The 12909-nt window shown below is 38.2% G+C and overlaps 1 protein-coding gene across 3 annotated transcripts in view; it reads right to left on the bottom strand.

Annotated features, from left to right (window-relative positions):
* Nucleotides 1-12909, bottom strand: part of LOC100647898 — a 413467-nt gene that overhangs the window by 288252 nt on the left and 112306 nt on the right. For all 3 annotated transcript variants that reach the window (XM_048406733.1, XM_048406735.1, XM_048406734.1), the window contains one exon: nt 4372-4412. The gene's annotated coding sequence lies outside the window, so the exon portion shown is untranslated. The remainder of the gene's footprint in view (nt 1-4371; nt 4413-12909) is intronic.

Here is a 12909-nt window from a genome sequence, read left to right as displayed (position 1 = left end):
CTGATAAAACGATTACTAAACGTAGACATTCTGTTTCCTTCAATGTAATATATATTTCATCATATGAAAAAATATCCGTATACTTTCCAAATTAATTAATGATACGATTTGTTGATTTCCCAATCAGATGATAAACACTACTTTCGTTTATCAGCTTGTCAACATACACGTTTCTCAATCATACACGGTGCTACTATAAATCAATCAAAGTTTTTGGACGCATACACGCGGTCCAGTTACTGAAATCACCCTGTATATAATTATTTCCTGACATAAGCTATTGCTCGTAATAGCAGCACTCAAGTAACAAACGAAAAAATGGAGTAACGAAGAGGAAAAACTGTATAAGAACCAGATTTCTCGTAAGAATTAGACAGGTATTTCGCGTGATATCGTGACCGAAGCAATTTGCATCGTAATGAAAGTCAATTACAGCGCGTTCCATAAATCACGAACGCGTACACGCCACTGGTCGTCGCCGGCTTTTGTGTGTATCGTTTGGTACTTGTGGATTTAGGAGAATTTCGCGGTCCCGTCGCGCTGGAACCGCGCAACTTCCACTCCAACTAACGCGCACAACGTCGAATACGCGTGGCGAACGTTCCAGTCTATCCAAATTTATTTCCATAAACGGCGTAAGTCGTTCGAGCTGCTTGATCGTGACCGTCTGTCGGTTTCAAAGAGAACTTGGCGGTTCGAGAAGTTTTATTGGGGATGGTGTTCAGTATCTGAACAAAAGAGAGACAAAGTTTCCTAATCCGCAAGGATCCGCGAGAAAGTTTAACCGTTTTTTTCCTCCCGTTGTACGATTACTTTGCATTCATTTCCGTTGATTACGAGAACTTATTTGCTTGCAGCCAGAGAGAATGAAAAGAGAAGAAGCTTCGTATACTTTGTTTGCTGGTTTATCGCTGAAAGAATACTTTTATCTCGGTATTTTATTTGAGAAAATTTCTAGATGCTTACTTTGATAATTATAACAGTGTTGGATTAAAACTTAAGGAGAAATTGAGTATTAAAATTGTAAAAGTTGTAATTCAAAACAATATGCGAGGAAAGATAATACGAAGTAATATTATATTACAATATTACATGTAAAGCAAGCGAATATGAAATCTTTGAATTATCGGTTTGTTATTTTAATGAAAGAATTATGTAAATTGCGTTACCCTTACTCACGCTTTCATATAGCAAGTTCAAAGTTTGAAACGGTGCGAAATCCAAACGCGGTGTATTTTATCTTCGCGTCGTAAAATCCAGAAAAAGTCGACCAAACTGTGGAAACTTTTAGTTGCTTGTTCAGTGCTTCGCGGAGCGAAAGGAAGTCATCAATAGGTTCTTTTACCTCGAGTTCGCTATTCAAAAACCAGATGCCTCCAACAACTTAAGCAGTTTATCCAACGTGATTATCTTAAGTCGTATACGAAGTTAACATTGAAAAACTATAGAGGAACGAAAGAACAAAAGAAAACTAAAACTCTATTTTTAGTCTACTATAGAATCATTTATTTTGCCATGAAGGATAGTAAGCATTAATTATTCTACGATATCGTGTTATTATCCATAGCAAAATACCTTCGATTTTCATAAAACACGTTATTTCCATCCATGTCCTTAATTGTGGTAAAACCATCTTTTACCATTCAATATTCTTCCCCAAAAGCAAAATACACGTAGTTCCCTCCATCAGAGCTCGTTCACTAAGCTTAGAAAATAAATCCGCTATTTTTGTTACCGGAAAGCGCACGAGGGAGGCCGATTAAGGAGATTACTCGTCTCAAAGTAATTCAAAATAAAACGAAGAAACCGGCCGAGGCAAATAGCGGATGGACGATTAAATGCTTCAAGACGTTACATCACCTTTTTTCCAACTTTCAACAGGGATGAAATTAACCTTGCCCTGCTTCTCAGCGTGGAACTTTTTCTTTCGATTCATTAAAACTTCAAGGCTCGGGCATGTTGTATGATAACGCCGTGAAACGACGATTCGGCGGATCTTCCGCCCAGAAAAGGGCAGAGAAGGCCAGAAAACGGAACGAGTTGCTTTCTTTCGCTCTTTCTCTCTCTCTGTATTTTTTCTGCTTGTGTGTGTAACTGTTTCTGTGTGTGTGTTTTAAGCCCACCCTCCGATCTCTCCTTGTGCGCCAAATTCACGAAACAGGACGTGCGATAGCCTGGTTCGCCTGGCTCTTCGGTACTTTTTCCAGCGTAGCAAGACGATTTAATAAAGGGAGCGGAAACATCGCAGTTCTTGCAAGCTGGAACGGATTGAAGCTCGAGTGGCTTATTTCTCCACCAGCCAGACTATTTTACTCGAAATTTCCTCCTTTGCGTGCCGAGTGGCCCGTGCCTCGGCACGACAAGATATAAACGAGGCAATTAGCCGCGTTAAGATAAACAATATCGTGATGATTTTTTATAAAGGAAAAGGAGATAGAGACACGTATCTACAATTTTATTGAGGAGGGAAACGTACTCTGCGGTACTTGTGTCCGATCTAAAACGTACTTTGCAATCAATACTGTTGTAAATTTGTGAACTGATATAATTGATAATATATCCAAGGTATAACATTTCACTGTAGTATCATTTGAGAAAATTGAAACGTGGTTCTCATTAAACCATTCTTCTTATCACTTCGATATTTTGCAGAGTCTTCCCATTTCCTATACAGGGTGCGACCTAAAGTTATATCCAAGCCAAATGGGTGGCTTCTTATGAAAAAATAAAAAAAAAAAAAAAAAAAAAAGAAAATGTAGTAGTAACATAGAAAAATGAAGAATATAATTTTTCCATTTAAGGTATCATTTCCAGAAGATTGAATTTGTACGTGTTTAGTCGTGAATCTGCCTAGTAGTCGCGTATGATAGATTTTCAAATTTATTTTTCTCGGAAATAAAGCACCTTGTGAAAAAATGTTATTCTACACTTTCGATTTATCCTCACACGTAGAATGACTTCCTGCTGATTATTTAGTCCTGTCCAGTCCAAAATTAACCATGTTCGAGTATACCTGATAAATTTTTAAATTCGATTTTCTCAAAAACTAAGCTCCGGATGGGATTTTATCTTACACTTAGTTCTTTTCATGAAGAATCACCACGTGCCCTTTTATGCATAATTTTCGGCCGCAGCCTGTATAATCCAACTCATACAAATTCAATGAGCAACGATATAAATATCCCAAAATTTAAATAATATAGCGATATATAATTTAAAAAAAAAAAGATAGTTAAACTCGAATCCAACGTAAGGGAACAATAGACATCGTTCGAGTCTTATATTTCTGTCCAGTCAGAGAGATACACGAAACGCCTGCCTGCGTCGTGGTAAAAGGCAACAAAAGTATTTGCAGCGATGACCGAGCAATCTGAATGGGTTCGTTGCCGGTTAACCGAATGGCCGCACGAGAATGGCGTGGTGCCGACGTTTTTTTACCAAACAATTAGACGAGAACGGTGAACACGAACGGCGAGAGCGCATTTAGGACGAGGCCTTCGCCTGACGAATCGGCTCCGCGAGGTTTCTCGTGAAAACAGGCCTCGTTACAGAATCAAGTCTACGATTTTTTAATTCTACTCTTTCGCCTTGCGAAAGTTTATATCTTTATTTCAGATGCAACAAAAGTAAGATCCTAGCCTGTGGCGGAACTTCAAAGCAACGGAGAGTGGAAGGAGGAGAGAGAAACAGGAAGAAAAAGTTGGATTTTTAGGTTTGTTAGCCATGGTCCATTAAAAATTAACAAATTTCAACCAACCGACACAGCAGCCCTGAAGCACCGCACGAGTGGAGAAATCTGCCTCAACTACAATTAACGAGCTAAATAAAAAGCTCTTTCGGATCGGAGATTTTCATTTCAATCTCGTTTCCTTTGTTTTCTGTATTTTTCCCATTTCCGTGTTATTTTTACCAGACTTCCAGATTCGCTATATTTTGCCAGACCATCTATTTTTTTCTGTTTTCATCATAAAAATGGCAGAGTTGCTTCAACTCGCTCACAGCGTGCCATTTAATTTTTAGTACTCTCGACTGTAAATAATTAGTATTGCCAGCTGGCCGGGTCAGTGAAAAATTAATTTCTTCCATCGTCCATAGTAATAATCGTACTAGCTGTCAGGTGACCTTTCTGTGGTCGTGAGTGATATTGTTTGGAATCAAAATGGAAAATCCGAACCGGAGACGCGAGCAACGCATTACATATGAGAAAAGAAACTGTACGGGGTCTCAGCAGGAACAACCGCCTCGATTTGAAAACGGCGAGAATCGTACATCTAAATCGAGTCACGGCACGTTTCTTTGAAAGCGCTGTCATTAGGCTACGTAAGCACATCAGAGACGCACACAGACTCGTTAATGATCACTCGGTCTTACCTCGAAAATCTCGATCTTCCTGTTCCTCATGGGATGGAAATCTGAAACAGAAGATTTTACAAGTTTTTAAATTGGTTCTGTAAGACAGAAAGCTGCAGTTTTACCTATTTTATATAAAAAACGGTTTATGATTTCCGTTTCACAGCAGGGATAGCCATAAATAGATCTACTGACCGAATATTCAAAGATAGTAGTTAACGTCACGGTTGTAAATTGATTTTCCAATTTTTAAAGAAGCGCGCTAGTTAAATTGGTATTCAGAGAGCAGCCAACTAAGCTTGTACGCCCATATTCAACGTTGCTTATAAATAACAAAATAAAATCGATTATATGTTCCTATGTATATTCTTCTCCTTACTGTTTAATTAACAATCACATTCCCTAACATCTACCATAAACTTCTTCGTTAATTCCAATGACTGAATGCCTCCCTAAAAGTCTACACAATAATAAACGTTTCCACAAATTTGAATCACTACTCTCATTAACGATCCACCTTCTAATAATCTCTTTTTTTACGTTTTCCATCATCCGATTCACCGTTAGCCGAACCATGGCAAACAGTTGCAAGAACGAAGAAAGGAACCGCACGAGCCAGAGCTTCTGGCCTGGAGGCACGAGCCACTCGAATCGCATACGCCGGCTTAATTATGGCGAACCCGTACATGTGCAGCGGTAATTATCGGATCGTAAAGTGGCACATTTATCACGCTGTACATACAGATTTACTCTCGAAGCGCAACAGAAGCGCTGAGAGCCTCGGAGAAGGAAAGGATGATTTCATAATGACGCTTTTTGTTCGGTCGACGGTTTTATGGCGTGCACGTAGCTAAACTTTGCAAACCGGAAGTTGCCGCGAACAGGGACGCGCCGGTGAACAAAGACATCGTGGGCCGTAACGAATGTTGAATGACGTGTCTCTGTCTCTTTCTCCCTTTCTCCGTTTTCCTTTTCCCTTTTTCGTCCCGTTCTCTCTCGTTTTGTTTCTTCGAGTTTCATTTTTGTATTGTGCAAACGTAAACACGAGCAGAAAAGCGATGGAGAAATAGTGATAGAAAGAAACCAGGTTACGGCCACACCGGCTAATTACCATATAAATTATCCTTGGACAAATCTTAGACGATTCCGCGGCACGATCGAGCCACTAACTGGTAATTAGAGGTTCGTTAACGTGACCAAGCGCTGATGAAATCGCGAAAAAGTGAGTCATCGAGTTCTTTCATCTCTAGCATGAAAAAGTGCTGGACTACGTGTAATGCGAGGATAGTTTTACGATACTCGTGCGGCGTGATTGCCTGACAGCTTTTAAGGTTTTACCCCAGCTTTCTTCAATTTCATTCGCCATCGGAAAAACTTGAAATTCTTCTGCCACGGTTGCTCATCACGTTCTATCGTCGTGTTTGATATTGTCGGGCTTTAGAACATTTTACCCGCCAATGACACGATCTAAGTCAAACTGTGTCACCTATTTCTTCTTTATAACTGTTGAGAGGCTGACATCTTTCTTGCCATTGATGTTGACTAAAAAGTAGTTGAGGTAATTTAGACGAAATTCAAAATTAACGACTGTACTATGTATAATTCGACTTTTTGAATGAAATCAATTTATATAGAATTATTCTATGTGAAAAATAAAGATTAATTTAGATTACATCTTAGATCTTGGATCTTAGACTGGTGCCGTCTACATCTTTTGGCAGTTATTGTATGTTTTTAGAAATTTTCAATTTACACGAAAAGCGTAGAATCAATAAATTCGCTTCCAGATGTTAGCAGCATAATAATAGAAAATACATTTAAAATTGTTTACTGCCACTTCCTCGTTCTTCATATCCCTTGACAGACAATATATCCAAAGCTACCCACCAGGATTGCCCACCTAGGGTGTTACAAACTATTGTCAATGAGAGTATCAAAGAGAAAGACCAAAGCGTTCATATGTTGCAGTTCAGCGAGGTCTGTCATACGATAGGTTGGGCGAGTTTTGGTACTTGACCCTCAGAAGAGCACAACAGGGGTCCTTGCCAACCTTCTATAAGTTCCATATAGGGTGACCCAACATAAGTGTCATTTGTGGTTTTAGAGGCTTTCATGGCTTCGGCTGTTATAGTTAGCATTGTTTGAGGCTTCCAGGAGTTACTCCTGTCCGCTTCGAGGGGAGCGTTAATATTCAAGCAATATCGCAGCTTGTTGCATCTGATATTAAATAACACCATGGGATTCATCTTTATTTGACTGACACAACCTTGTCCGTAAAATATAAAGCTTTATCTGGAAGCGACAATTCGAGTGTGATACTGCTTAGAAATAAAATAAATAGGTATAAAATAGTAATATTATTCATCTTTCTTGTTGTGTAACGTTTCCGAGAAATTTGGGATTTTCTGAAAAATACTTGAATGTTGCATCACTGCAATTGAATATTTTAAAACACAGGGAAGATACATAACAATGTTTTATAATATATTCATTGTGCATGGGAGATATGATGAAACGAATGGATTCCTGCGTCCAAAATATGTGGATTCTATTTAGAAAGTAAAATGCAATTGCGCCACGGAAATGCATTGTTGCAATCGCAAAAAAAAGGAAAAAAAGAAAGAGGATATAGGAAGCTGGAGCTCCTTAAATCACCCTGTTCTTTCCATCTCTTACCGAAAAAGACACGAGACTTGCCCCAGATACTCGGCTCCCGTATGACTATTCTCTTCAACATTTTATTACATGTACTTACGTTCCCTCGTGTATCAATTTTAACGCTTTAGAATGCAGCTGCTAGGTGAGCCATATAATGTGCTGCAAGGTGTACCCTACAAATTCTAACGATGGCGACAAAATTATCTTCCAACATCTTATTCTCTATGGGACAGATATTTCGCATACACGAGTTACATATTTTTCAAACAATTTAGAAATTTAACTTCTACTATTTAGCATTGAAAAACGTAGCTCGTTAAACGTATCTAAATATTTCCAGTAATGTAGAATACGTGCATTCACATACAATATCGGATGTAAATATAATTTAATAGTTATTTGCGAAGGTTGAAAAAATGTCTCAATACGTACTCCAACAATCCTAGAATTCAATAACAAAATATTCTCCAATCAATTCTAAAACCTGCTTTAACATTTCAATGATCCAAACCACCCTCCGTTTTAAAAACCAAGGCTTCCAGCCTGAGACAGGAGAAACGGAAAGAAGCCATTCCTTAGGTAAAGAAACCAAACAAAAATTCTCTCATTATCCCCAACATTACCACGGTAAACGACTCGCAGAAGGTATATACCACATACGAGTTACCTAGGTAACACCATATAGGAGCCATCCATCATGGTTTTCCCGATGAAACGCGATCAGCCAGCTTGTTAAGGGTATCCTATCCGCCAGTGGTCGCGTTAAACAAATAGGTAAACTTGAACGAAAGTTTCGGACGAAAGTGGCCGATGATTCGTCGAAAGAAAATGCTCGGATGCGAAAGTCGTTTCGTGGTAGCACGTGCGAGTAGGAGCGCTACAGATTGGAGGGTGGAGAACTTTCGGGAAAGTTCTTTTTCCAACGGGTTCGCACGGCTTGACGAACGAAAGATTCTCACCGCAGCCTCTCCGCAGTCTTGTTGTTTGCCATCCCGCGGGTCTTCTTACCAGACGATGACTTGTTTCTCACGTACACTTCATTAGGTACTCCTCCGTTGGGACATTGGACCTCTTTGGAGCTCGAGATTACTTCTTCTTGAAAACCAATTTCGCGGACCGACAGAGGGAAGAGAAGGCGCGAATATGCGACAGAGGGAATGAAAAAGACGTTTTCCCCGATGAGACAACGGGATCTATGTTTACGTTATCTTTATGGAATCCTGTTATCGTGTAAAACAAACACCGACCAAAGATCCACAGCTAACAAAATCAGGTCTCAATCTCGTGTCTCTAATTGCGTTTGTCGTGCTCTCGCGGTGCTTCTTCGTTTAGTTGTAATCAATCTTTTCATCGCAGGGCGAGAAAGACTTTCGAACTGTCGATGACAATGGCTGAAAGGAGGCAATTGAAAGTTTGTAAAAACAAGCAAACGTTCATATGATATAGATATAAATAGATATAAACATGCGTGAGTATGTAAGCGTGCAGGAGCTTAGATTGTAAAAAATTTTTATTTATTGAAAGAGAAAAACAAGGATAGGTTTCGTATTTAAAAGAGCGAAAGTTTATTAACACGAATATTAGTCCACTATGAATTTATAATATTTCAAAAAGTGATTTGATTTCCACTCAAGTTGATTTTTGTTGATCTGCTCGAATTACTGGAAATTAACGGTTTATAATGTGAGAGGAAATTTTGCTTATGAAAGGGTAAAAATTGATAAATCACAAGGTTAGCTTAAGCAGAAAATCATCGTGATATTAGCAAATGTGAATTTCCACGAAACCTTTTAAAGATAGCGGTCGCTGTCTCTGTCGCTGTCGAAAACGCGCAACTCGAGCTCATTTACTCCTCCAACTTCGTGTCAGACAGATCACGAAACTAATCAGGCTGGTTCTTGAATGTGAATAGAGTGGTCGAGAGCTATCAGCCAACCTTTATCTAACTTATTCACATTCACCATCTCATGTAATTCAAAATATCATACAATTTATAATTATTGTTTTTATACAAAAATTTAATTTTACACTCTCGTTAAAAAGTTGTCGTAGGAATGAGGTGCTACGAAAGGGATAATCTTCCTTGACATCTATTTCTGATAATATTATTATATAAAATATCTCTTTCACAGCTACACAGTTTTGAATGGAACATTATACCCCATGAAGGAAAATGTCACGTTAATGAAAATAGACTTATCAAGTATTACAACGATAATCCTAAACCTTAATACTATAAAACAGTAGAACCTAAAACTCTGGAGATAAATCATCAATAATTTTCACCATCTTCATAGAGCGTGACTTATCTTTAACGCTTTAGCAGCTTCTTTAACTATAAAGTAACATTTTTCATAAAATTCGTGTCTTACAAACTAATTACATGAGACTAAGACATACGAGTAGTAAATATCAATACGTATATAAGAAATCTACAAATCATTTAAATAATAAAATTATGGGTTTTAAACCCATAGTACCTTTCATTCCCAGTCAGACTAATAACGCTAACAGTAAAACCAACGAATTATCATTAGCACACTTTCCTTTTAATCGTCTGAGACTAATGAAAATTAGTACGAGAAAAAGAAAGTTGCAATGTTCATCAACGGAGCAAGATTCCTATGGCAGGAAGACTTTAATTAGTCACGCTATTTCGGGTAAGAGTGCAGCTAACTGCGTAAATGCGGAACAATTACGTTCAACGAGATCTCTTGATGAGATGATGAGCTGGAACAGCGGACACTATCTACCATAACGTCTAAATAATTTTGCGAGCGTGGATTAACGCGCGTCACACGCTCTGTATCGCGGCGACGAAAAAGAAAGGCATCAACCAACGTTTTTCTCTGCCTGTCTAACTGCAACCGGGCACGCGATCGTTGCGCAATGTTGGAAAGGTGTAAAGTTGCACACGAGTAACTTGTCGCGTCCTGTAATTTTCCTTTAATGGCGCATAAAAGGGTTGTTGAAAATGTACATAAAGCCGTGAGAATAAAGTTCGGGTTAATAAATTCGGTATTAAGAATGATTGAATGGGGTTGTAACTTGGGCACATGCAAATAAGGATTTTGCAGCTAGCCCCGGTGATACTGTCTCGTCGCCAGGAATTCCGATACAATTAATTCTCTAAAAGTGGTTCTTGACTCGTTGATTCGATTTTCTTAATTAAAATACATAGCCGCTGGTAATGTTGATTTATTTTTCTATCTAATTTCTCTTGAAGAATTTCGAGTTTACAAATGCCAACATATTATTTGTAATAAATACAACCTGATAAAAGATGGTATGAAAGTTTCCACCTAAAACTCTTAAGTATAATATGTTAATTTACCTAGAGCATATTTACAAATTTTTATTAAAAAATATCTTCATCTTAATACTAGCGTACAACGAGAAGGTAAATGATATCAAAGAATACTAACAAGATTACTTTACTTTCCGCGCACGTAATCCTCCTACAACGCGATAATTAAATTCCCATAAAATTTCGTATAACGTGACATAGTTTTATACAAAGCTAATTGTAAGCAAAATAAAATACTGAAGAAAGCGTATTGCTTTATTCTCATTTATCACTTAATGTTTTCTTTAATCGTCTAGTAGTAAATACCGTAGAAGGACCTATTGTAGCTTGTTAGAATATCTAAATTTTATTTCCACAAATAATAACACTTATTCTCATACACTCATATACCCGAGTTTCTATGTATACAATTAATACACGAGTATTCGAACGAATGTAGACATCTTTTACGAAAATAACAATCCTGCTCCATTATAGTGTTATTCCCAAATGTTTTGTGTAACATACATTTTATGTATAAAATATGAGTATAAAATTGTTCTATTGTATAGACTCTTAAAACTGGTGTCCACTGGTAATAAACAACGAAACAGCTAATACGACTGACACACGTTCCCCATTATTCAATCAAGTTGAATCAATCAACCGTCACTTACGTCCGTTCCACATAGACTCATCGTACAAAAGACGATCGTTCTCGTTCGACCGTTTGACGTACCCGGTTTTAATTGTTCTCCTGCTTGCCCGTGCTCTCCCAACGCTATTAACTTTCCCGTGCATTTTCTTCTTCCATCGTAAACGACCGTACCATAACATCTCGAAATTTGATCCGCCGTGCCCATTAACTCCCTAACGATTGTCCCCGACGCGACGTACGAATGAAATTTATGGCGCACTGAGAGCGTGGAGAGCATCGTGGAAATCGGAGTAAAATCGACTCCGACCGTTCCAGCAATAATTCTATCCTTCGAGCTATCCCGCGACACGGAACAATGTTAACTATTATCAATTTCGATTCACGTACTGGGAATTACGAGCGATGCGATCGTTAATTGGCGGTGAATGTTAAACGGAGAGCCTGGCTCGCAACGTATATACCTGACGACAAATATGTCTTTGACGGGACAAATTTTATGCGTTTAAAGCGACGTTGTTAGTACACGAGAGAGAAGGGAAATTTGACTCTAAAGTTGGAAGTTCGATCGAACTCGAGGAAGTTTGGTCTTGATCGATGGCAAACGACGTATCGTAATTCATCTTCGAGATGCACAAGGTCGAACGGTGATGGATTCTTGAACTTTCCTGACTTTTGGTTAATTGGAATTCTTCTGTAGATTCTTAAGATGGCTCGCTATGATCGATCAGGTAAATTTTCTTGACATGTGTTGACTGATAATGCTAATATTGATACGTGTTCAAGAAATAATCGCATCAGGTGTAACTTTTCAACTATTGATTCCCAATTTTTGAATAGTAATATAGACACAGAATCTTAAAGTAAAATTGTTGTATAAGGATAAGATACAATATTCGTTATAAATTTTTACTACTTACACGAAGAAAATAATAAGCAACTATAATGGAAAGGAAACGCTATCCTTCAACCATACGAAGGTAAATAACGAAGATCTGTGAAAAGATAAAATTTCAAATCAACACGTCTTTTTAATTTGTCTGAATACTGATGTAATTGAATTTGTGCGTGAATTTCTGTGTACTTCGATGTCCAATAGACGCCGTCACGACTATTAAACCAATTTGAAGAGTCATTTTCAAGTTTCATACATTCAATAAAGATACATTGTCATAAAATACTCTTCCTCGTTTATTTTCATTACAAACGCGACGCAAATTTTCGTTTGCTGTCCAATCGCCATTAATTATGCGTATCAATGCTGAAAAACATGACCGCGTTTCTACGCAACCTTCGTTTACAAGCATGATCAATGCTGAGGCCAGGTTTGCTAGAATCTAAAGTTCGCTCGTATTATTCGGATCGTAAGAGCACATTTGACTCGCTCGTCAACGCGTATTCATCAATGAAACGGTATCGCGCACGCGGTCAATAATTAAACGCGACCGTGAGATCAACGAAAGAAAGCACAATTACCAATTGTTACCAATGTGCCGTGTTTCGCGCCACTGATTTTCAATTACGACCCAGATTCCATTTTTGTCGCTCTTTTTCCCTTCTCTTATCGAAATGTCCTGGCAATTTCGACGATACTCGCATAACCTCGCATTATTTCTGTTTTCTCGCGATAAAGTGAAAAACAGAACTCGTCACGTGTGGTTAAACAATCATTAGAAATTCGAGAAAAACACGACAGACTGGCGAGGAGGAATACAATGACAGTAGAACGATGGTTTCCTCTCTGGACAAAAGTTTCCCGATGACGCATCAATGTTACCATGGCTACTGGTCAACGAATAAAGAGAATTTCGTCGTCGTGGCGGATACTGCACATTAATTAAACAACTATGCGATAACATTTTTCACATAGATCCTCGGTTTGAGTTTTAAAATGTTCTAGAAATGATGGTATGAAATTCGGATTATGACTTTGTATGCTCCAATGATTAGACGTGAAAAT

The sequence above is a fragment of the Bombus terrestris genome, chromosome 6 (assembly GCF_910591885.1).
Source record: "Bombus terrestris chromosome 6, iyBomTerr1.2, whole genome shotgun sequence".
Taxonomy (NCBI): domain Eukaryota; kingdom Metazoa; phylum Arthropoda; class Insecta; order Hymenoptera; family Apidae; genus Bombus; species Bombus terrestris.
This window is presented reverse-complemented; position numbering and strand designations above follow the sequence as displayed.